At 37.2% G+C, this 24,099-nt stretch overlaps 1 protein-coding gene and 1 pseudogene across 2 annotated transcripts in view; one reads left to right on the forward strand and one right to left on the reverse strand.

Annotated features, from left to right (window-relative positions):
* Positions 1-24,099, forward strand: part of LRRC7 (leucine rich repeat containing 7) — a 480,765-nt gene that overhangs the window by 246,840 nt on the left and 209,826 nt on the right. The window lies entirely within an intron of this gene.
* On the reverse strand, positions 19,848-19,994 carry LOC142437699 (small nucleolar RNA SNORA15; annotated as a pseudogene).

The following is a 24,099-nucleotide window of genomic DNA, read 5'->3' on the forward strand; positions in this document are numbered from 1 at the left end:
AAAACATTTGCCTTCTACTTGACCCCTTAATATCTGCTGCTCATTTCCCCCTCATTCCCCACTGCCCCCTACATCATGAACCCTTCATCATTCATAAATTATTATTATTTTGTCATATATTACACTATCTGACATCTCCCCCGCCTTCTTCTCTGCTGTCCCTCCCCCAGGAAGGAGGCTATATATAGATTCTTGTAATCAGTTCCCCCTTTCTACCCCACATTCTCTCCACCCTCCAGGCATCACCACTCTCACCACTGGTCCTGAAGGAGTCATCTGTCCTGGATTCCCTGTGTTTCCAGTTGCTATCTGTGCCTATGTACATCCTCTGGTCTAGCCAGATTTGTAAGGTAGAATTGGGATCATGATAGTGGGGGGGGGGGAAGTATTTAAGAACTGGAGGAAAGTTGTATGTTTCATCGTTGCTACCCTGCACCCTGCCTGGTTCATCTCCTCCCCACAACCCTTCAGTAAGGGATGTCTGGTTGCCTACTTATGGGCTTTGAGTCTCCACTCTGCACTCACCCACATTTTCAATGATATAATTTTTTTGTTCCTTGATGCTTGATACCTGATCCCTTCAACAGCTCATGGTCACACAGGCTGGTGTGCTTCTTCCATGTGGGCTTTGTTGCTTCTGAGCTAGATGGCTACTTGTTTATCTTCGAGCCTTTGAGAACACCTGCTCTAGATGAATATATTTTAAAAGTTGACTTACCTAGAAAACAATTAGATTTGATGTTTAAACTTTTATATACATAAACCGTAAGTTTTAATTTGCATACTGGTTAGCTAAAGACTACTCTGGAAGATGATTGTATTTTGTAATAAAATACATTTTACTATACTGAGTTTTAATAATCTCATAATCTCATTACACAGAAATTGAAAAATTGTACAAAAGGCTTAAAGAATAAAAGAGGATTTGTATATTATCAGACTGATGTTAAAGAATGTGATTTTTACTTATGTATTATCTTCAAAACTAAATAGTATGCTGCAATATTTCTAAGCAGCTACGATTGTGGAATCATGGCTGGTTCAATTGTGACATGAGAATACTGACAGCGATATTCCGTTAGACAATCTATTTTTAAAGAATAAATGTGCTCTAGGAGAAAGCCAATGACAAGGCCAGAGAGGCCAGAGTTAAGACATTACGATTTCATTGTTTTGAGTTTGGCGACCTCTAACTTATCCAAGAATAATGCACAAATACATTTATCTGGAGCTTATATTTGAACCTTATACCATTACTCCCATCTAGTGTACCATGTATAGTTGTTACTATTGTTGTTGTTAGGTTATTAGTCATCCCAATATGGTGTATGGCATGATGCTGTCAGTCCTATCCCGTCCTCCCAATTGTTGCTGTGTTTGAGCTCAGTGCTGTAGCCACTAGGATCCATCTCAGTGAGAGTCAGCCTCTTGATTTATCCTTCCATGGACTGACCCTTCCAAAAGCATGTCCAATTTATGTAGAATGTAGTCCTGCTATCTGCCCTTCTGAGGAACGTTCCAGTTAAACTTCTTTTAAGAATGATTTGTTGTATTTTCAGGCGGTTATGTAAACCACTATTCATTGCCCCCCCCCCCAAAAAAAATGTAATGTGTTCCATTCTTGTTGGGTCTTCTTTTTCCATTGTCCAGCCGTCTCATCCGTATGAGGTCGTGGAAAATGCCGGAGCCTGGGTCACAGGCACCTGCCCTCTCGGTGATGTCTTGGCTCTGTAACACTTGAGCTTTCTGCAGCCGTTCCTAGCAGTGGTTCATTGATTTCCTGACTGCTCCTTCTGTGGCATTACTTATTATTTAAATGGCATTAAGGCCTTCACGGCTTCGGTCTTTTCTCCATTTTGTCATGTGCTGTTTACTGATGCAGTTATGAAGATTTTTGTTTTCATTATGGATATTTTTACATAAAACAATATCCATCGTATTCTGCACAGTATTTTTCCTAACTGCAAAATAAGGCCGCCGATTTTAAAACGTGTATTTGTGCACGCGCGCACACGCACAGTTAGGTTCTGCCTTGCAACCTCGGCACCACAAAATGACACACTGCCTGGCAGCGAGCTGACCTCGCACTCTTTGTCATCTTGCAGCCCATTCCCCAGCCCGATGTCAGTCCCTCTCCGTGAGTCTCCCTCTTGTCACCGACCGGCTATGTTCCAAAGCGTATGTTCTTATCCTTCCCCATTGCATATTCCGAGCACTGGAGCTGAAGTCTCTACCCACGCTCTAAGAAGCATGCTTCTTCCAGGATAGTGGAGAACTAATTATTAGATAATCGTGTGAAATCGTTGTATTGATTTAGAAATAAGCACCACTTTAGTCACTTAATATTACAACAAAAATAAATACATAAAATTAGACTTCTAGAAAACTATGTAACAAAACATCTCTACAATCGGTGTCTTTATTGTCAATTAAGCATACGCGTGAATGATTCTGTTCAAATAATCTATGTGTGTTCCAAATGTTACTACTGTATACATAAAATTGTTTGAATTCTGAAGCATTTGCTATTTGTCTAATGCAATTAATAATCATATGGATTTTTAAATTTTACTTCTTGCCTTGTGTGAAAATGCTTTAAAATTGATGTGCACTAATTTCAATAATATGTAAAAATATTGTAATGAAATACAATATTTTTATTTCAAATGAAAATATACACATCTCCTGATATGGAGCAAAGGAAATTTTCCACTGAAGTAAGGGTATTTAATCATTATTTACTATAATGTAAAATCATAATTACATGTATCTGAGAAAATCTAATTTGCTTTGTGGTTTGCTATTTAAGAATATCCAAAATGTAATTTATTATACATTAGCAAAATTGTGGAAGTAATTAATTTGAATAAAATGTAGCACATCAAAAATTATAAACAAAATGTGCAAAGCTTATTAATTGGAATATGTGATTGGTGACTTTCTAGAAAATATGGAGAGCAAAATTAAATTTGAGTATAGCATGATTAATTGATTCAGGATGGCTCCTGCTGAAAAATGATATTCAAGAGGAATCTGTCATCATAATTTGTGATCATTTGTCACTTTATAGTATATCAAATACAAAAGCTGTAAAAATATTTACTATAAAAATTTCAAGTTTTAAAATAAAAATAATTACGACTTAACTGAATCAATTCGAAATACCCAAGAAATATTCATTTGTTTCCAGAGACAGTAAATAGTCTTGCAAATTATTTGTTTCTAATATATGCATTTGTCGTTTTGCATTCAAGTCAAGGATTCTTGAAAATTATTTTTCATGATTCAAAAATAACAGTTTTTATTAACACAAAAATGTACTGGGTAAAATTGGCTAATTACATATTTAATAATAATAATAATACAGTGAAAGAATAATTATTCTTACAACCCAAAACATTCTTTAAATCAAAATTCTTCAACATTATTAAACGTATTTTCTAACAATTTGTGTTCACTCACACACATATCTTTGCGGGATATCTTTCAGTGGTTCTGCAAGCAGTCTGCAAATTAAGTTGAATGAGTCGATAGCTTATGGTGACTGATACATTGAACCAGAGAATTTTGCAGATAGGGGAACTTCTAAGAACGAATTGTGCTCAATGAAATAAAGCAACATTGATGCCCATAGTAAATTATCAACGACTCCATTGATTTTCTGCCTTGAATAATATAAATTAATAATACATGTTATTATAGAGAGCTCAATGAAATGAGCAGAAATATCTTTGTAAGTTCTAGTTTGCACAAGTCATTTTCATGAGACTGCTTAAAACGGCCTTTATTATGAATGTTTGCTCCTTAAGGAAGTATGCATTCTGCCAGTTATCTAGTTCAATTCCTCTATGAGTTTAATTTTCTATTTCTATTTATCCAATATTTTATCTAATTTGAGGGCTATACCTTTTTGCAAAAATCTTATGTAAAACCTATTTCTAGAAAATTACATGAAAACAAATCTACCATCTTTTTACCTTCCTGTACCATAGACCACTTGGTAATTATTTTACTCATTAGGAGTTCCATCTTTTGGGCATTGAAATTGATTTTTTTCATCTTAGCATCTGAAGATCCAGAGTGTGCCCCTTGCCCAATCGCCTGAGACAATACAGTGAAATCTCCAACAGAGGATGAGGAGGCAGCAGCTTCTCGGGCCACAGAAATGGCAGCATCAGGAGCATCAGCACGAATAGACTATGTAGAGGTAGTCCTCCCAAACTGTATTGTGAAACCAAGCATTTCTGCTGTGCTACCTGCTGATGGGGGCTGCCTTCTTACTGCCTAGTGTTGTACAAAATGTTTGGTCTTTGGTAAAATTTAACAATGAGTTTCTAACAAATAGAGAGAGTCCTGATTTCTTTCCCAAGTGTGCACAGTGCCTTAACTTTAAATAAATATAAAACTTTAGGAGTTACAGAAGAATATTAATACTGATTTTTGTCAAATTTATTAACAATTTTCTGTGCAAACCTGCTGTCACATAAAATGTGTATAAATATTTTATAATGGATAGTAAGTTATCATTTAAAAATCATTCTAAAGCTGTAAATATAGAGAATATCTTGAGGAGGTTCCATTCTGGAGAGATCGAATACAGTTACCCAGTATTGTCTGATGAGCTTAAATTGTAAACATATTTTGAAAAGTGAGAGATTATTCCCAGATGGCTCCAAATCAAAATATGAAATTCTGGTGATTGATTAACTTTATGTATCCTTTAATCTTATGTATTTTAATGTTAAAAACTGACTTAGTAGCTGTGAAACATATTTGTTAATTAACCACATTGCCTTTATTTGCACAGTTCAGTGACTTCTAGCATTTCAATTTGCATGTAAAATGAGACTCTGTAATGATGTTTTTGCAAAATAAATAACAATTGACATCATGGGTATATTCACTTTTAACACTTTATGCATATTGTATATTGAAATTTTGAATAATTTGAAATGCAACAGAAAAGTAATCCTATTGGTTATGCTTCAAACCATATAGTGTATTTCTTCATCCCATATTAATTTAGTTTTGGAATAAGTGAAGATATAAGGTCTTTAAAATAGCTATGAAAATAATGTTAAAGAGTACAAATAAATATGCATATTAATAATATTAAAATAATATCAATTAGTGCATTAAATATAATTGTAAGGGCCCTTTTATGAAATGGAAACTATCAGGAGCTATTTGGCTTCATAAGTTTTCCTCATTTTCTTGTCTCCACATCATTTTACTATCTCAGAAGTCACAAACTCTGCCTTTTTATGCAAAATATTTGCTATAGGGAAAAATTGCACCTTTCTGGGCATTCTATTATGATTGAATACACTTTAATTACATGGAAAATAAAAGCATGAAATTTTATACATAACCTAGGATGCACAACTCTTCAGTTAAAAAGCACGTATATTTATAGAAGTGGATGTTAATTATTTGATTAAAAATGTGTAAAAACTAATTTTCCATGCAGAATCATTAAAATATGTATGTAAAATTTTATCGATTGACTTAATTGTGTTTGTAGAATACACAACATGATTTTCTTTTCAGTTCTGGTGGCATGATATAGAAATCCAAAACTAAATATTGGCATTTCTTTAAACTATAGTGTATTCTTTTGTTAGAGTTTTCATCACGTTCTCACTAAATCATGATGTCTTTTACAATACCACCAATTTGCTTAGTTTTCTAAAATCCATTTGAGAATGAATAATTTCCACAGTAAGTGGGTTTAAATATTAAAGAAATATTTCTGTCTTGGCCCTGTATTATTGAAGCCATAAACTGGACTTTGCATTTTAAAGATTAAAAGGTGTACACAGCTGTACTTACAATCGTCAGCAATGTGAATTAGTTCTGTTAGATAAATCATTGAAGATGCCCATGTTGTATTTCTGGTCTTAAAATAGCATATTGCAATTGAAAGCTTCCGTATGTAAGATAAAAATAAGTTTTTTAATTAAATAAATGAATAAATACCTTAAAAAACTTGTGAACTCTGGAGTTTAAAAATGCATCTGCAGAAACTATTATAGAAGTAAAAAAGCTAACCAAAATAGTATTGAATATCACATCAATTCATTTTTTCCACTGTAAATGTTACACATTACTGTCAATATTCCAAATAGCATAATTACAAAAATACTGCATGTTTATTTTGTAAGGTTATTTATTTTCCACCTGTGAATATATTTTAAAACACTAGAACACTGGTTCTCAACCTTCCTAATGCCGCGACTCTTTCATACAGTTCCTCAAGTTGTGGTGACCCACAACCATAAAATTATTTTCGTTGCCACTTCATAACTGTCATTTTGCTACTCTGATGAAATCATAATGTAAATATCTGATATGCAGGATGTATTTTCATTGTTATAAATGAAATATAATTAAAGTATAGTGATTAATCACAAAATAATATGTAATTATATATTGTGAAATATTAATTTCTAATTACAAATAAATGAAGTTTTGCCTTGAATCATGGTGTAGCAGGGCTAACAGCTTTCATACCAGGTACTCACAGGTGGGCGTATCTGCATGTGGGCGGACCCGCCTGGAGACAGATAGACCATAAAACATGTGTTTTCTGATGGTCTTAGGTGACCCCTGTGAAAGGGTACTTGGACCCCCCAAAGTGGTCGTGACCCACAGGTTGAGAACCACTGCACTAGTATAAATTGTAAGAGGATGAGATGTGGTTATATACATCTATAGATTGAAATAATTACTTTTTAACTGTTGTTTAGAAACAATTCATTGACTATACCTTCAAGGTTAGTGGTATATGCTAATTACTCCAGGATTTGACTACACATCCTTAATACACAAAATAAAATGCAACCCTTGCAAGAAAAAAAAGGTATTACTAAATGTGGTTATCCATATTCCAAGAAAAATTGATAAAATAATTATCTTTTAATTTAATTATGATCTTCATGCTCTACCCATTATAGAGACATAAGCTATTAAAGGGATCATGTAAGATGTCAATAACTATTTGGGTTAATGTAATTTGCTGTGGAAATGGAGAACCATTGTTAAAATAATGAGGGGGGATAGATTCAATTACATGAGAAAACAGGGTCTGTCCTCCAGGCACTGATAACTAAGATAGATTAAATGTAGTAGAGCCCTGGACTTCGAAACTAATTCGATCTAGAAGGAGCATCAAATTTGATTCAGTCTAGTTCTGGATCAATTTTTCCCATAAGAAATAATCCGTTCTCCACCACAAAGTTTTTACCCTAATCTTGCCTTCGCATATAAAACATTACACAGAAATTTCAAAGTAAATACATTAAGAGTTAAATAATATAATTTAAATAAGAAACAAAACATTTTAAAAGTTTTAACAACTACAGTTTGGCCCATATCTTGAGGTCAATGAGGATCTGGATCTGTGGACATGGGTATGGAGAGGAAGTATGGAGAGAGAGCCATTGTTTGGAAGTAGAATCCCCTTCCATCAAATCAACTGGTAGCTGCTTTTCGGGAGTTTTTCCCTTTCTTTGCCTTTTTCACTAGGACCTGGCTGGCTTTCTCTGAAAAGTAATAATAATCTGTCTAATGTGGTCAGCTGTTGGTGTTTCCTTAACTGATTCCTAAAAAGGTTTACTCAATTATCATCAACAATATCGATAACATGGTTAAACACTTCCTTATCATGATGAGTCTTTTCAAAAAAACTCTTTCTTAGGACCCAGGGTTTGTTTTTGTTTTTTCAATCTAAAAACCATATCAAAAAAACACAAAAAGTAAGAAAGTTATAGCAAAATACTTGGAACAACGCAGCAAAATGCTTAAACAATGCGTACTTACAATACCAACAAATGCTGTGACCAAAACACGAACTACTTTTGTTTAAAAAAAATCACATTTTTGGGTCAGATTCTGACGGTTTTTTGTTCCACTCCAATGTAAAATTTTCTTGATATTTCACGTGGAAATCCAGTTATGTCAAGTACTGATGCGGTGGAGTACTGGGGTTTACAGTATAGCAAAACACATCTGTGCTCGCCCTGCATGCCTAATGGAAACTGAATTGCAGGCACACAAAAATAACCAATACCCAAATAAAGTTATGAGATTAAACATTTAGACTGTTCACTTTTAATAGCATTACTATACAAATTTTATTATTATACTTTTCAGTTTTAAAAATAAGTGCTATATGGTTTCTAATACTTAAAATAGCTATAACTCTATAACTATAACTAACTAGATATATAATTTTGGACAATATGAATGGTGAGAACCTAGAATCAAGATCTAAAATTTAATACCAGGAACCAATGTCAAATCTAAACATAGGTATCCTGTTAACAAAGAGAAGGTTATCCATCCATCTCTATGTTGAGGAGCATGCATTTTTTTGTTGAGTGAAAACCTGGAAAATCTTGATCATGAATAAGGTAAAAACTTATCCAAGAAGGAAAATTTTAATATTTTCTACAAAGAAACTTGCACAGCATAGGAAAGCAAGGTAGTCTCACCTACTTCTAGCTATCACGTGGTGTGTGTGTGTGTGTGTGTGTGTGTGTGTGTGTGTGTGTGTGTGTGTGTGTGTGTGGTGTCTGGGTGCATGAGAGGTGGCACACTGAGTTCCTAACTGCACGGTGAGCAGGTAAGGGAGAAAGACAAGGTTATCTGCTCCTGTAAAATGTCTTTGATGCCCAAAGAGACAGGTAGACTCTATCTTGTGAGGTGACTGTGAGTTGGCATAAATTCAATAACAGAGGGTTTGATTTGAGTTAGTGGGTTTGTATGCGTGGTATGTGTAAAAATATCCCTAGTAGGGTTGTAATTCACACACAAAAACACACACACACAACATTTCTTCCAAACACACTTGTTTATACATGTTTCTGTATTAAGGGAATTTGTTCAGTAATACACTTGTCTTAGTCACTGGGCTCCCAATAACAAGGTCAGCAGTTCAAAACCACCAGTCAGCTCCACAGGAGAAGGACGAGGCATTCTCCACCCGTAAAGAGTTATGGTATCTTAAGCACACACGCGCAGGTCTACCCTGCCCTATAGGGCAGCTAGGAGTCACAATAGACTCTATGGGGCAGTAAATGAGTGAATCTTATTTACATGCCTTTAAAATAAATGTCCAGTCAAAGCAGCAAGTGGCAAGGATAGCTGCTAGATCTCGTCAAGACAGAGAGATCAATTCAGAAGGTCATGACCTCTGTGGTAGGGGATAGCCAAGGGGCAATCTTGATAAGTTTCCTTGAAAAATGCAGGGCAATAATGGAAGTTTTAAGGAATCCAAAAGGGCATTGTTTGGGGGCAGGGGGAGAAGCCAGGAAAGGTATCTCAATGAATTGTTGTCCATCACAGCAGTGTACCTACTCATTCTTCAAAGGTAGCAAGGATTGTCCTATGAGACTTTCATGGGGAAACTTGCCCCATTTACTCTTCAGCCCTGGTCTTGCCCCTTCAGAATTTTTTTGCTTCCCAAACTCAAAGAATTTTTTTAAGCAACATGATTTGAGACTCTCGTGGATGCCAAAACTGCCACTTTGACCTTTTGATAAGTCCAGGATCGCAGAACTCTTCGGGGAAGGGTTAAAGAGGTGGGCATTCCAGTCAGGAGTGTGTAGCACTGCTGGATGTGTCAGAACAATAGGTTCACCATTTGAAATCTGTGTTTAATGAAAGTTTCTATGATTTTATGGCAATATTTTTACTTAGTCATATATGCATCGATATCTATGCATACAATTAGTCATATGATTAGTTTCCAAAGCCCACATATTTTGGTGGGGAATGGCATTATGAGAAAATGAAGGATGACCATGCTAAACCAAAAATGAGATTAACTGCATATTCATAAAACTGATAAATTAAGTCATCACATAACTGCCAAACTACTAAAAATCATGGCCTAGAGAAATTTAGACATAATCTTCAGCATCACATCCAGTGTTAATTTTGCCTCCTAAATAAGTATTTATTGATGCCTGGTACAATATTAATGTGAACATAGTCATACAGTATATTTTCTTCACAACTTAATCAATGTAAAGTGTTGACTATTGTGATAATTGATGAGTGAAGAGTTCTGTTAGGTGCAATCAGCTCAGTTCTTGATTACAGTGACCTAAGCCCAACAGAGAAAAATGGTCCCATCCTACTGTCCCATCCTCCTCATCAGTGCTGTCTATGACCCCATTGTTGCAGCTACTTCATCATTCTAGCTCCTGGGAGGTTGCCCTTTCTTTTTTCATGACCCTCTGTTTTCCCGAGCATGATGTCTTTCTCCAGAGTCTGATTCCTCATGACACAAAGCTGCGCTACCCTTGCTTGTAAAGAGCAGCCACTCTGGGTGTGCTTTTTCCAACACGGCTTTATTCATTCTTCTGGCAGGCATGGAGTGTTTGCTATTCTTCACCACACCACAATTCAAAGGCAGCCGTTTGTTTGGCTCTTCCTTATTCATCGTCTAGGTTTTGCATGCAGATGAGGTGGCTGAAAATACCTTGACGTGGGCTGGACACCTTAGTGTTTCAAAGCTTCTTTGTTTTATCACCATAAGGTGATCTTCTAGATTTTCCTATCCAGTATGTACTTCATGTAATTTAATGTCTTGACTGTTACTACCATTGGCATTAGTATGGATCCGAGTAAAATGAAATACTTGAGGACTTCAGACTTTTCTCAGTTTATCAGATGTCTTCCTGGTCCAGTCATGAAGATTTCATTTTCTATGTGTTGGTGTGCAAACCATCCTGAAGGTTGTCATCTTTTATCTTCATCACTCATACTTCAAGCTCTCTTCATTTTGGCGTGTAAGGTTTTGTCATCTGCATATCACAGTTGGTTAAAGAGGCTTCCTACAATCCTAATGCTTGTAATTTCCACATAATCCAGCTTGTCAGATGTTTTTGTTCTGCCTAGATATTAAATAAAATTGAATATACTTTTCTTGACTTTAAAATACCTTGTTGAATTACCTTGTTCTGTTTGAATGATTGATTGCTCTTGGTCTTTGTATAACTGAGGAGTATATATGTACTCTGCCATTGAGTCAATGTCAGAAGATACTCAGAATATTGCTCTTGAGTGGAGAGTAGTCAAAGTAAAAGAAAAGAAATTTCAAAAGATAGCTCCAGAAATTAAAGTAGATAATGATGAGTAAAGACCTAGAAAACCTATAATGAAGAACATATTTGGCAGCCTAGAATAACTAAAGAAATAAATTAAGCCTTTAATTACAAAGATTGCTTTAAGGACTAAGGTGCACCTAACCCAAGCCAGGCTATTTTCATATGTATTTTCATACCTCATATGCATGTGAAAGTTGGGCATTGAATAAGGAAGACTGAAGAAGATGTATTTGAATATGGTGCTTGTGTTAGTATGGGTAGACTAGAGAAACAAATTCATAGACATTCACAAGTTTATAAGAAAGATATTTATATATAAGAACAAGCGAATATTGAGAAAACATCCCAGTCCAGTCCAGATCAAGTCCTTAAGTCCAATATTAGCCCATATATCTGATACCAATCTATAAAATTCTCTTCAGACTCACAAAATACATGCAATGATGCCGAATGCAGGAAGATCATAGGCCAGTGGGTTGAAGTGTTGTGTGTCCAGTGGCATGGTAAGCATCTCAGCGATGGCAGGGATCTTCACATGCCTTCTTTGGATCCAAAGGTATGGTTGCATCAGGGTAGGTGCATGTGGCTTCTCCAGCTCCCAGGGCTTAGCGCCATGTGTCTTGTCAGTAGAGAATCTCTCAGGGAGTGAGCAGAGAGAGAGAAGTGTCTCCTGCCTCCAAGTAGGAAATACAGGAGTTCCCCAAATTCTCAGGAGATGCCCATACCGGCACACAGCCCTCATTGGTTATATCTTGATAGACAGGCCAGATCCCACTGTTTCCCTTGTAATCCTCTCAAATTGACACCAGACTATGTAACTACCACAGTGCTGGTAAAGAATGTGGGCAGCACCATTGATTGCCAGAAGAACAAACAGATCTCTCTGACATAAACTTCAGCCAGGATACGCCTTAGAAGCGAGGACTCTGAAACTTCATTGCATATATTTGGGACATGTTATCAGGAGAGACCAGTCCTTGGAAAGGAACAGTATGCTTGGTAAAGTAGAGGGGCTGCAAACAAGTACAAGACCTTCAACAAGATGGCTTGACAATGACTCCAACAAGGGGCTCAAACATAAGGAAAATTGTGGGAGTGACACAGGCCTGGGGACATGTGGTGTCTGCTACACACAGCGAAGGTCACCATGAAGCAGACCAGCTCGACAGCACCGAACAACTGAAATCATGCGGGCAAAATACTGAATCCGGGGTGGATAGAAAGAATGCAGCGAGACTGTGCCAAAAAGATTGGTCTGCGTTTAGCCATTTCATGAATAGCTAATGATCAAGAAGTAGTGGTACAATAAGAGGTTCAAACTTCACGGAAAGCACTGGTGTGAACCAAAGGTTCAGGCTGAAACAGGCTTTTCAACAAATGGAGGCAATGCTGGATATGCTCACTATACCAAGCTAAGAAATTTGCAAGAAAATTACCTGGCCAACTGATTGAAGAGAGCTACGCATCCAAATTATTAAAATCAATTGTGGAAATTACCTAAAATAGAATTATATCTCCTGACAGTGAGATTTTGCTGAAGCCAACTTAATAACCGTAGATGAACAGAATGTCCAAAGGGCTTGGTAATCGGGAGGGGACACTCCTCAAAGGAAGGCATCATGCCTGGTAAAGGAGATGGCCAACAAAACCGGACGTTCTCCCAATGAGATGGATTGACACCATGATGGTCACACGTAGCGCTTATCATGAGGATGGCACAGGGCTAGACAATGTTTCCTTCTGTCGTACTGTCGCTGTGATTGGGAGCCAATCTGATGGCACCAACAACAACAGACGTGTGTGTGTGTGTGTGTGTGTGTGTGTGTGTGTGTGTGTGTGTGTGAAGGAATTTCGTAAAGTTCATGGTAACATTAAACTAAATAATACTGGTGCTTGCATTAACTTTTGAAGCCTTCTCATATATACCCACTATAGAAAGTATAGAAAAGACAGTAAAAATATACACATGTGTATATATTATATACATACCCGAATATGTATTTTGGAAAACATGCCAAATTTATAGAAATGTGCAACATGTCACTGTTACCATCCCCCCCAAAGCCTCTTGTGCCCATTTGCAGGCAATGCCCAAGCTTATCTCTGTTACCTTCCCAACCCAGGCAATGGCTAATTTCCTATCTTTATAGAGTATTCTACTTTGGATGTTGCGTATAAATGAATTCATGCAACTGGCAGTCCTTTCCGTCTTACTTATTTCATTTAGAAGAGTGTTGTGAGGGTTCTTCTGGGGGTTATGAGCAGGGGTTCTTCCTCCTCCAAGAGGCTGGAGGGTCAAGGGGAAAGATATTCTGAAGGATATTCTGTGAGCTTGGCAGGGTGGAGCTGAGAAAAGGAATTAAGGCATCACAATAGTGAGGACCTGATAAAATTGAAAAAGAAGTCAGTTGGAGTAAGAATTGCAAGTACCCGGTAATGGTAAAAGAAAACAAAAATATGTCAAAAGATTTTAATATAAGGTCCTGAAGACTAAATTATTGAATTTCCTATTCTCTTTTCACCTTGAAATTTGTGATAGGTATTTTTCTGACTTAACTTCCTGGACATAGAGTGTTGATTGGAATTGACCACTTAGTATATCAAAAAGGGGAGGGGAAGAGGGAGAGAAGTGGGGGGGGGCACCTATCGCAATGAATGGCACAGAACCACACACACCCAACCACGGGGAAGAACAACAGAAACCAGAGGGGAAGAGAGACAGCGGTCAGTGTGGGATTTGGAAATAATTTAAAATCTACAATCTATCAAGGGGCCACGAGGGTTGAAGGGAAAAACAAGCTGATCCCAAGGGCTCAATAGAAAGTAAATTTCTAGAAAATAACAATGGAATATATGTACGAATATATCAGATACAATTGATGTATGGATTGTAAGAAGAGTTGCAAGAGCCCCCAATAAAATGATTAAAAAAAAACATTTGGAGCCTCACAACCAAGTAGCCGAGGCTGGCTTTCTGATCACCTCCCAAGAGGGTCTGGAATTCGCTGGGCCCTGGAAGCTGGAAGTGGTCCTATCAGGTTTTGCTCTTTGCAGGGACATCATAGCCTCAACCGGAGTTTACATCAGGAGCTGTGAGAGACTTTTCAGTTGTGGTCAGAGACCCTTTGAAGGGGAACAGAGGAAGTGCTCAGGGTGAAATTCCTAAGGCGCCCACTGGGAGCCCACTGGTTTGCCCCAAGGTAGACGCATTAATCCAGAATCATGAAGGTTGATACCATTTCTTGTTTGCTTCTATTGGAGAAATACAGAGTATCCACAACTGAAAATATAGACTCTTGGCTTAAAATGGCTATGAACCACCAATACTAAACTGTTTAAATAATAAGAATTTGCTATTCTTCAGGAAAGGCTCAGAGGTGTGAATGGAGTTGAAATGCACGCTATAAGGTGGCGATTTTTTGTTTGTTTTTTTTTAAGATTATTAATTTAAATAAAACAATTACTGAAAGTGTCTTTTCTGAAAAGTTGTTAATTAGGGAGAAAGGGAATTATATTCACTCTGGGAGCCCGAGTGGTGGAGTTGGGCTGCTAACTTCAAGGTTAGCAGTTCAAAATCACAAGCTGGTCTACTGGAGAGAAATGATGCTTTCTAATACTGTAAAAAGTTACAGTCTTGGAAACCCACAGGGGCAGTTCGAGCCTGTCTTTTAGGGTCACTGTGAGTGACAGCAGTGAGTTTGGTTTGGTGACCCTGCTGGGTAGCATTGAACAGGTAACCAAATGTCAGCCATTCAAACCCCACAGAGGCTCCACTGAAGCAAGATGAGGCTTTCTACTCCCCATAAATAAAAAATAACTCTGGATCACTGCCCTCCAGTAGCTTCTGTCTTCTAGTGGCAATATAAAACAGAGTAGGACTTCCCTGGTGGATTTCTGACCTTGAAACTCCTTATAGGACTGGACAGTCAACCACAATCATCTTTAACCTGCCCGATATCATAGAAAACCCTAAAGAGGGTCACTAATGGTCAGAATCTACTCCAGTAAAGTGGTCTGGGTGTTTTTTAGTTTGGGGTTTGGATGGGTGGGTGTGTGGGTGGTTGGTTTTTCTGCTGGGCTACATGAGGTGGTTTTATGATTTGATTTGAAAAGGATTCGCCAAACGAGAAAAACAGACATGTTCAAATGCAATTAACAACTTGCACAGTCAAGTATATGACAATGTGCCCTGAAACCTGACTTTGATTGACCTTTACTGTGCTTCCCTTTATCGGTCTGAATAAGCTTGGATGTCAGCACTTTGATGAAGAAGCCTTCCCTCCCCCCGGCCATCGAGTTGGTTCTGACTATGCGCAACCCTGTAGGACAGGGCAGAACTGCCCCTGTGGGTGTCCAAGACTGTAACTCAACAATAGGAGAAAGCCTCCTCTTAGGCCTGGTGGCCTCCGGAACCTGATGGTGTAGTGCCTATGGAATTGGCTCCAATTCACACGGTTGGCAGTTTGAAACCACCAGAAGCTCTGCAGGAGAAAGACAGTTACCGTATTGGACATGCACTGAGTCAGCAATGATTTGAGGGCAGTAAGGGGTTTGGTTTGGGTTTTTCCCCTCTGTTAGAGCAGCCTATGGTTTCACACTGGTGGCCTTGTGATTAACAGTCCAGCACATACTTACTACACCACAGGTCTCCTGAGACTTCCCTGGTTACCCCCAATCATCCTACCACACATGGTCAAAATATAGCACCTTGCATTATAAGATTATTAAAAGTTATATTATAATTAGTTGTTTGAGATTGTCGCTTGTTGATTTCTTTGAAAAGAGGTCTATGTCTTATTCATCATTGTATCTCCAATGCCTAGTAAAAGTGATCTTCTCAAAGTTAGATTTGGGGATGAATATGGGAGATGTTGTAATCTAAGGGAATATAATTTTCTGCAGTATTGTGATATACTAAAAACAACAAAATTGACACTGCCAAAGGTACTCTATTTATTCAAAAAAATTGTGTAACTGCTTCAAGAATCATACTGATCAAAACACCCAGTGAAATCAGTCTAACTATGTGCTACTAGTCTCATGTCACACCATGGAATAAGTATTGAACTGCTAACTGCCTGCATGGTCAGTGGTTCAAACCTACCAGCTACCTCTCAGGAGAAAGATGAAGGAAGTTGTCTGCTCCTTTAAAGATTGACTTTCTGACAGAAAACCATATATAACCTGGTTACGAGTCATAACTGATTCAATGAGACTTTTTTTAGTTGAATACGAATCGAGGACCCTATTAGAACATTGGTGAGATTTGAACTATTGAGGGTATCATTTGACTAGTGTGTATATATGTATATAAATATATATATATTTCATTACCATTTGGATTACTAAAATGTCTTATTCCATTATTTGAATGCTAAGCAAATTATATTTTAAATGTATGCATGTATATTATAATACACTAAATAAATATATTAAAATGTAGTATTTTAATGAGATTATTCTCAGCCTTTTTGCCCAACTCTTATGATAAATGGGTCCTATTCCTTGACAATGAAAGGGAACTAATATTTATTTAATGGCTATTTGAAGTGTCTACCCATTCTCTCAAACAGTTGACACATTTTTAACTGTGTAAAATATATGTTCTCATTTTTTTACAAATGAGAAAACTAAGTCTGAGAAATTAAGTAACTTAAATAAGGTCACTCTAATACAAAGTGGCAGAGCCTAGATTGGAAAGTGTTCCTCTCTCCGGTGCTTCTATTGTACGGATGGAGACGCTGTCATGGGGCCCCTATCTGCAGAGTAGAACGGCTACGTGGGGTATTCGAGACTGCGACCTCTCAGAAAGCGATCACCAAGCCTATCTTCCTAAACACTTCAGAGTGGTGCAAACTGCCAGTCTTTCTGCCTTGTCAAGCATTCAGTTTTTTGTGTCATGCAGGAATTCCGTGTGGATTAATAGTCTTGCTTGAATTCCATTTAAGAAACTTCAAAAGATTTGTGCTAATGTTCCTCATTTGGTTTACCTTCAAGGCACTTGATTAGGATTCTAGTGATATTAATGCCTCGTGTCGAATATGGCTATTTGTCCCACATGACAAGAATTGCTTATTCTCTTGAGATGATTTTCATTAAAAACAAAATCATGACACCTTTTGGGCTCTGAGAACTCAGTGTAACCATTCAGGCCTTCAGATGAGAGACTGAAGAGATGATGGACGAGTTTCAATAAGATTATGAGTGTCAGTTTACATGTAATAAGTTATGGATTTTATTCCTGCCTTCTAATTTATTACTCAAATCTCCTTAACTATCAATTTTATATTTTTGCCTTTTTGAAATCAAGGTGATTTCTTCCTCTGCATTTCTTAAAATTTTAGATTTAAACGTGATAATACCTAATGTACTTTATATGCATTAATTTTTTCAAAGCCCATCATAGAGGACTTTCAACTGTATGTGGAGTTTTGTGGTTAATCTAGGCAACTAGATTTAGGCAATCTAATTTTCTAAAGCGAGCACACAAATATTGCTTATTCAGCAAGTTAAAAGTGATCTGTTACCTGCTGCTATATAAATAAGTCCCTCAGTGCCGCCCTCACGGCACACATTTTGTTTTAGAATGTAGAAGTATCAAATGTATTCTCCACAGTCCTCATGTCAACGTGCACTTTTCTTTTATGTGTTAACTCTATGTTATGTTTTATTTTGAGAACAAATATTTAGAATTGAAATTTCAATTATAACTCAATTCTTTGCAAAAGGATTTCACATAAACTGGTAAAGTATGAAAACTAACTGGTTTTATATAGTAATTACCATAAAATTCATTTACGTGTTTCACATGTTTATATGAGTTGTTATCACTTTCAGGACTCCTTGATATAACTAAATATAGAAATTAAAACAAAATCAGGAAAACCAAAAAAATGACCTTGAGTCTGTCTGTCAGAGCGACGCCATCAGTAATTACTTAAGGCTCTTTGGCATTTTTCGAATGCTCGGTTCATTCTCTTCAAACACACATCAGACCATCTAACAATTCTAAAATTCACTCAGGTCATTACCTATAGTGGTAACACACAATTGATTCGGCATCCTAGTCTGTTAAGCATTGCCTTCATCGTGTATTCACCCCAGGTAGAGTCGGAGAGAGCCGGAGTTGACATCTCCTTGGTTCCTAGAGCTCTGAATTTCCAGCCTCACTACCTGGGTTTATATAGGCACTTCAGCTGGCCATTTGATGTCAGCCAGAGTCTTATTGGGGTTCCCCGGACTTCCTGGGATGACCTCTAGTCTACTTGTTTCCTTCACTGTGGTGATTCAGCATTTTTGTTGGGCTCTGTGAGGCTTTTATTTTCTGTCAAAATGGAGTCTTGCAAGGCAGTTCCGAGTCTTGTAAAGTAGTTTTATGTTGTTCTCGTCAATAACCCACCTGAATTGTGAGATCATTTCAAGAACAGATTTCCTGCTTTGACCCTTAATGACAGAGGACCTTATGAGCTGTAGGATGACATTAAGGACATCAGTTCAACCCGAATTTATATATGACCAGTTGATGGTCAGTTCCCCAGTCCGCCACTCACCTGCTGATATGTTAGCTGCTGATAGTGAGTTTCCTCGCTGTCCCTTCCCAAAGGTGTGCTCAATGTAATTTCCATAGATTACACCTGGAGCAATCTACATGTATAGTCACAGTTTGTGTTGTTGAAAACAGGTAATTACAATGAAGTCATCTTGGTTTTGAAAAATTATGTCATGCAATCTCCAGCTTCATGTCTATCACCAAGGCCACTTTTTCAACCACTGTTCCTTCCTCTCTGTTTCCAATTTTTGCTTTCCAATCGCCAATAATAATTAACAATGCACCTTGATTGCATGCTTGATAAATTTCAGACTGAAAACATTCACAAAATTCAGTTTCATTGCTAGCTTTAGTGGTTGGTGCATAAATGTGAATAATCTTTCTGTTGGCTGAGTTCCTTGAATAAGGCTAATACTCTTTTCCCCCAGACAGTATTATTCTTCAAGAGAGATCTTGCAATCCCCTTTTCGATGCTGATGAATGCAACACCCCCCCTCTTGAATCTGTCACTCCGGCATAGTAAACCATATGATTTCCGGACTGAAAATATCCAATGACAGTTCACTAATGCCTAGGATAGCAATCTTCATCCATTGCAATCTTGAAAACTTCCAATATTCCTTGATTCATACTTTCTATATTTCAAGTTCCATTAGGAGATGTTTGCAGGTGTTTCTTCTCATTTTGAGTCGTCCCCAACAGCAAAGGTCCTGAAGGTTTTACTCTCAAAGACTCTGCTCTGTCCACATCCCTGCGAATGACTCTACATTGAGAAGACAGTTCTTTCTCAATCATGTTTGAGTGCCTTCTGATTTGAGGGGCTCATCTTCTGGCACTGTCTCTTAAAATGGTCTTGAGCCCTTGATGAGGTTTTCAGGATCTGACAATGTTAACGGGCAGCCAATTCCTTGTTAGTAGTCTATTCTTAGTCCGAAGCTCTGCTGAAAACTGTTCACTTTGGGTGACCCTGCTGGCTTTTGAAAATACCGATGGCATCGCGCCCAGCATCACAACAACATGCAAGCCACCAGAGTACAACAAACTGACAGACAAATGGTGGGTAAATTTTAAAATGCTGCTCTTTAGGGAAAAAGTAGAGGGGAAAAAAAGTAAAATTTTCTTTAGAAAGAGTGAAAGATCATAAGAGAAATAGAGATCATTATTCTTTTTAAAATTTATTTATTTGTATTCACCTTTACAAATGATATGCTATGAATAAAACTCAGCATACACCATAAATATTTTAAAGGAAGACAGCACTGCAGCATGGTGTCTGAATGTGTAAATTACTGATTTAAAAAATGCAACAACACAGCTTTCAACCATGCCTAGAAGCCATTGCTCTGATTGAACTCATCCGAACCTGCATGCTAGTTGATTCTCAAAGTGGCATCATTTTCCCATACCTTAAAGTGACTTTTTGCAGCACATTCTCCAAATGCAATACACCACTGATTGTGTTTTAATTATGAACCCGTGTAAAATGAAATTTTAAAAAATATTAGTCTTTTCCCCATGAATCACAATGCTCATTACTGGCTTATTTGTGAAGAATTCGATATTCAAAGCAAAATATGTGTGTACATTTAAGATGTTGACCTTGGTCTTCAACAATAAATGCTTTGAGTCCATTTCACTTTCAGTGGGCAAGGTGTAACCACACCTACAATGAGGGAAGCTCTCCTTTACTGACTTCCACTCACTACCCCTTTGTAGCCAAGAAATTTGCAACACTGGCAAGCTCTGCCAGAAGCGCCATGCGTCCATTACTTGTTTGATGTTGAATTCATCGTTGGTTGTTGTGCATTCAGAAACCTTTTACTGTCAAAAAAAATAACACAACTCCCTTATTCAGTGACACAATCCCATATGGGGTTGCAATCCACATTTCAGAAGCTTTGAACATAGTGGACATTATTACAAAGTCTCCCTCCGATTAATGTGATGTCCTTCTTAGAATAGTTCTTTATGGATTATAGATCACCGTACAGATCACCTAAGCCCAGGAAATGGATAAAGCCCTGAAATACATATTACCTGATTTTAAACCATAAATGATCCCTTTTTCCTATTCAAAGACTTGCTTCTTGGACAGTGTGCAACTTCCACATAGGTACAATTAGTGTTCCAGCATCCTCAAACTCGTATTCTGGACATTGTTATCCATGATATGTAACGGTCTACACAGCCCTGTGCTTCTGCATCATCAACAGCACACAGGCAAAGATCTTTCTGTTACTCTATGCTTCTGTGTGACGTTAATATGTCCTTCGGGATTTAGCTTCAATTTCTGACATTTCTCTGTCAATGAGCTACTGCAACTGTTTTTTTATTTTCTTCATCAAAGTTTCCTTGAGTGTGATATTAATGATGTTTTCTTTCTGCATTTTACTTAATCGACTTTCTTTAGAATCGGTGTGAATACAGATCTCTTCCAATTGGCTGAGCAGATAGGACCAGCTATGTCAAATCGTTTGCATCGATGAATGAGCACACCAGTGCTGCATCCATTTGCTAGATATTCCCATTCATCTTCTGTTAATTCCAGGAACCTTGTTTTCCACCAATGCCTTTGCCTCTGCTTGGACTTCTTCCTTTAATGTCATTGGTCGTGGATCATGCACTACCTCCTAAAAAGGTTGAATATTGACAGTTCGTTTGGTACACTGACTGTATTTCTTCCGTCTTCTTTTGCATGTGTCCTGCGCTCTTCAATAGTTTGCTCATAGGACTCTTCATTCTTCAGCATTTCTAACCTGAGGCTTAACGTTTGCTTCCTTCTTTCAGCATATTCTTCCTTTTGGTTTCCTAACTCCAGATCTTTGCACATTTCATTTGAACACTTTGCCTTCTCAAGGCACCTTTCGAAGTCGTCTGCTCGGCCATTTACTTCATCAGTCCTTCCTTTCACTTTTCTTCTGATGTTAATAACGGTCTTCTGTCTTTGTGATGCCCTTTCACTGTCTTGATGTATGGTGTCCCTGAGGTCATGCCTACACCTGTCTGATCTCTGATCTTTCGTGTTCAGTGAGTTGAATTTAGTGTTCAATTTGTTCTTTTTATGGCCTATAAATTCAAATGGGATATAACCAAGCTCATACCTTTACTTTCATGGACTTTTTTAGTTTTCTTCGGTTAAAACTTGAACTTGCTTAAGAGATATTAGTTATCTATTCTATAGTCAAACCCTACCCTTGTTGTGACTCATACTGTTGAGATTCTCTCTCGTCTTTTTCTGATGATGATGAGGTTGTTGTTCTGAACCTTGGGTATTCCATCCAACAATATCCCCATGTATAGTTTATGTTTATTTCATTGTAAAAGGGTATTTGTAATAATTAAGCTCTACTAATAATAGGTAAGACTTACAAAATTCTGGTTCTCAACCTTCCTAATGCTGTGACCCTTTAATACAGTTCCTCATGTTGTGGTGACCTCCAATCATAAAATTATTTTTGTTGCTACTTCAAAACTGTAAATTTGCTACTGTTTTGAATGGGGCAAGCTCTATGAAAGGGTCGTTCTACCCCCAAAGGGGTCGTGACCCACAGGTTGAGGACCACTGTAAAATTACTCTATCATTTCTAGCACCCAGACTATATATTCCAACCACTGACTTTTCTTTACTTTCAACTTTTGAATTTCGGTCACCAGTGATTATCATTGCATCTTGACTGCATGTTTGATCAATTTCAGATTGTTTAATCAAAATCAGATTTTTTTTTAAATGTTGGTTTCTTCATCTTTGGCTTTAGTGGTTTGGGAATAAATTTAAATATTAGTTGTGTTAACTGACTCTACCTTGTTGTTAAGTGTCTTTGTGTTAGTTCTCATTCATAGCAAACCTACTACAAAAGTATGAAACACTACCTAGCTTCACAATTGATATGCTTGAGCCTATTGTCTCAGTCTTGTGTCAATTCATCTTCTCGAAGGTCTTCTTCTTTTTGATTACCCTTTACGTAACCAAGAACGATGTCCTTCTCCAGGTACTGTGATGTCCTGATAATTTGTCCTCCTGATAATTAAGTACATGGGATGAAGTCTCATTTCTAAAAGTTCTGGCTGTTCTTACTCCAAGACATATTTGTTTGTTCTTCTGGCCATACGCATATGGATATTATCCTCACTGGCAGTGCTGTATTTTGGAATAAATTTCAAATGTTCTTTTTGATAATTTATGTGATGATGTTCCCCTTAAATTTGGCATTCCTAGCATATTAAGCCATATAATTATCCAAGTTAAAATGGCCAACACCAGTTAATTTCTGCTCAATATTGCCTAGAATATCAATCTTTATGCATTCTGTTTTGTTCTTCATAACTTCCAATTTCCTAGAGTCATAATTCTTAAATTTCAGATTCTGATTATTAGTGGATATTTAAAGCTGTTTATTCTCAATTTTGGTCATGCCTCATCAACAATGGAAGGTGCAAAAAAATCATTCCATCCAGATCATTAAGATCAACTCTACTTTGATGAGACAACGCTCCCCAGTTATATTTTGAGTACTTTCCAGTCTGTGGGGCTCGTCAACTGGTACTGTACCAGACAATATTCTGCTACTAGTCACAAGGCTTTCAGAGCCTAATCTTCCAGAAGTGAACCACCCAGATCTTCGTCCTTGAGCATGTTGAGGGTGGTGTACAGAAGACTTTAGATCTTTGATAAAATCAATTAAGCAGTTAAAATTATTTATCTTAATACTTTATTCTATTCAAGAATATAAATACTATGTTTAAAGTAAGTCACTTTTACTCAAAATTCTGTTGGTAGATATAAAGCAAAAATAGTGGTTTTGAATGCTAGCTAACATTGACATATCATTTATATGTATATACAAATAGGCTTCAGAAGGTAATTTATGTGTATTTGAGGGACTTCAATAAGGTTATGAAAAATCATTCCTTTCATTCATTTTCCCATAAATTTTGATGCTTCTCATATATAGATACATATGCACTAGGCAAAGAGCTTCTGCTGAATTTTTATCCTTCTCAAAGCAATTCGCAGTTTGTTATGGTCGATACCATCAAATGCCTTTGCATAGCAATAAAAGAAAAGTAATCATCTTTCTGGTATTCTCTACTTTCCATCAGACAGCAGTAATGATATCTCTTGTTAAAGGCCCTCTTTTGAATACAGCGTGCACATCAGGCAGCCGGCTCTCTGTCAATGTACTCCTGCAACCTTATTGGATGATTTTCCGCAAAATTTTATTTGCATGTGACATGAATGATATTTTTCTACAATTTTCCCATTGTGTTGGGTCACCATCTTTGGAGTTGACACAAATAAGGAGCTCTTCCAGTCCGTTGAAAAAGTAGTGTGGTCAAATTTCTTGCCATAGATGAGTATTCCCAGTACTTCATCAGGTTTTTGAGATTTTTTTATTTGTAGTCCATCAATTCCTGGAGACTTTTTTTTTTAAG

This window comes from Tenrec ecaudatus, chromosome 1 (genome assembly GCF_050624435.1).
Source record: "Tenrec ecaudatus isolate mTenEca1 chromosome 1, mTenEca1.hap1, whole genome shotgun sequence".
NCBI lineage: Eukaryota > Metazoa > Chordata > Mammalia > Afrosoricida > Tenrecidae > Tenrec > Tenrec ecaudatus.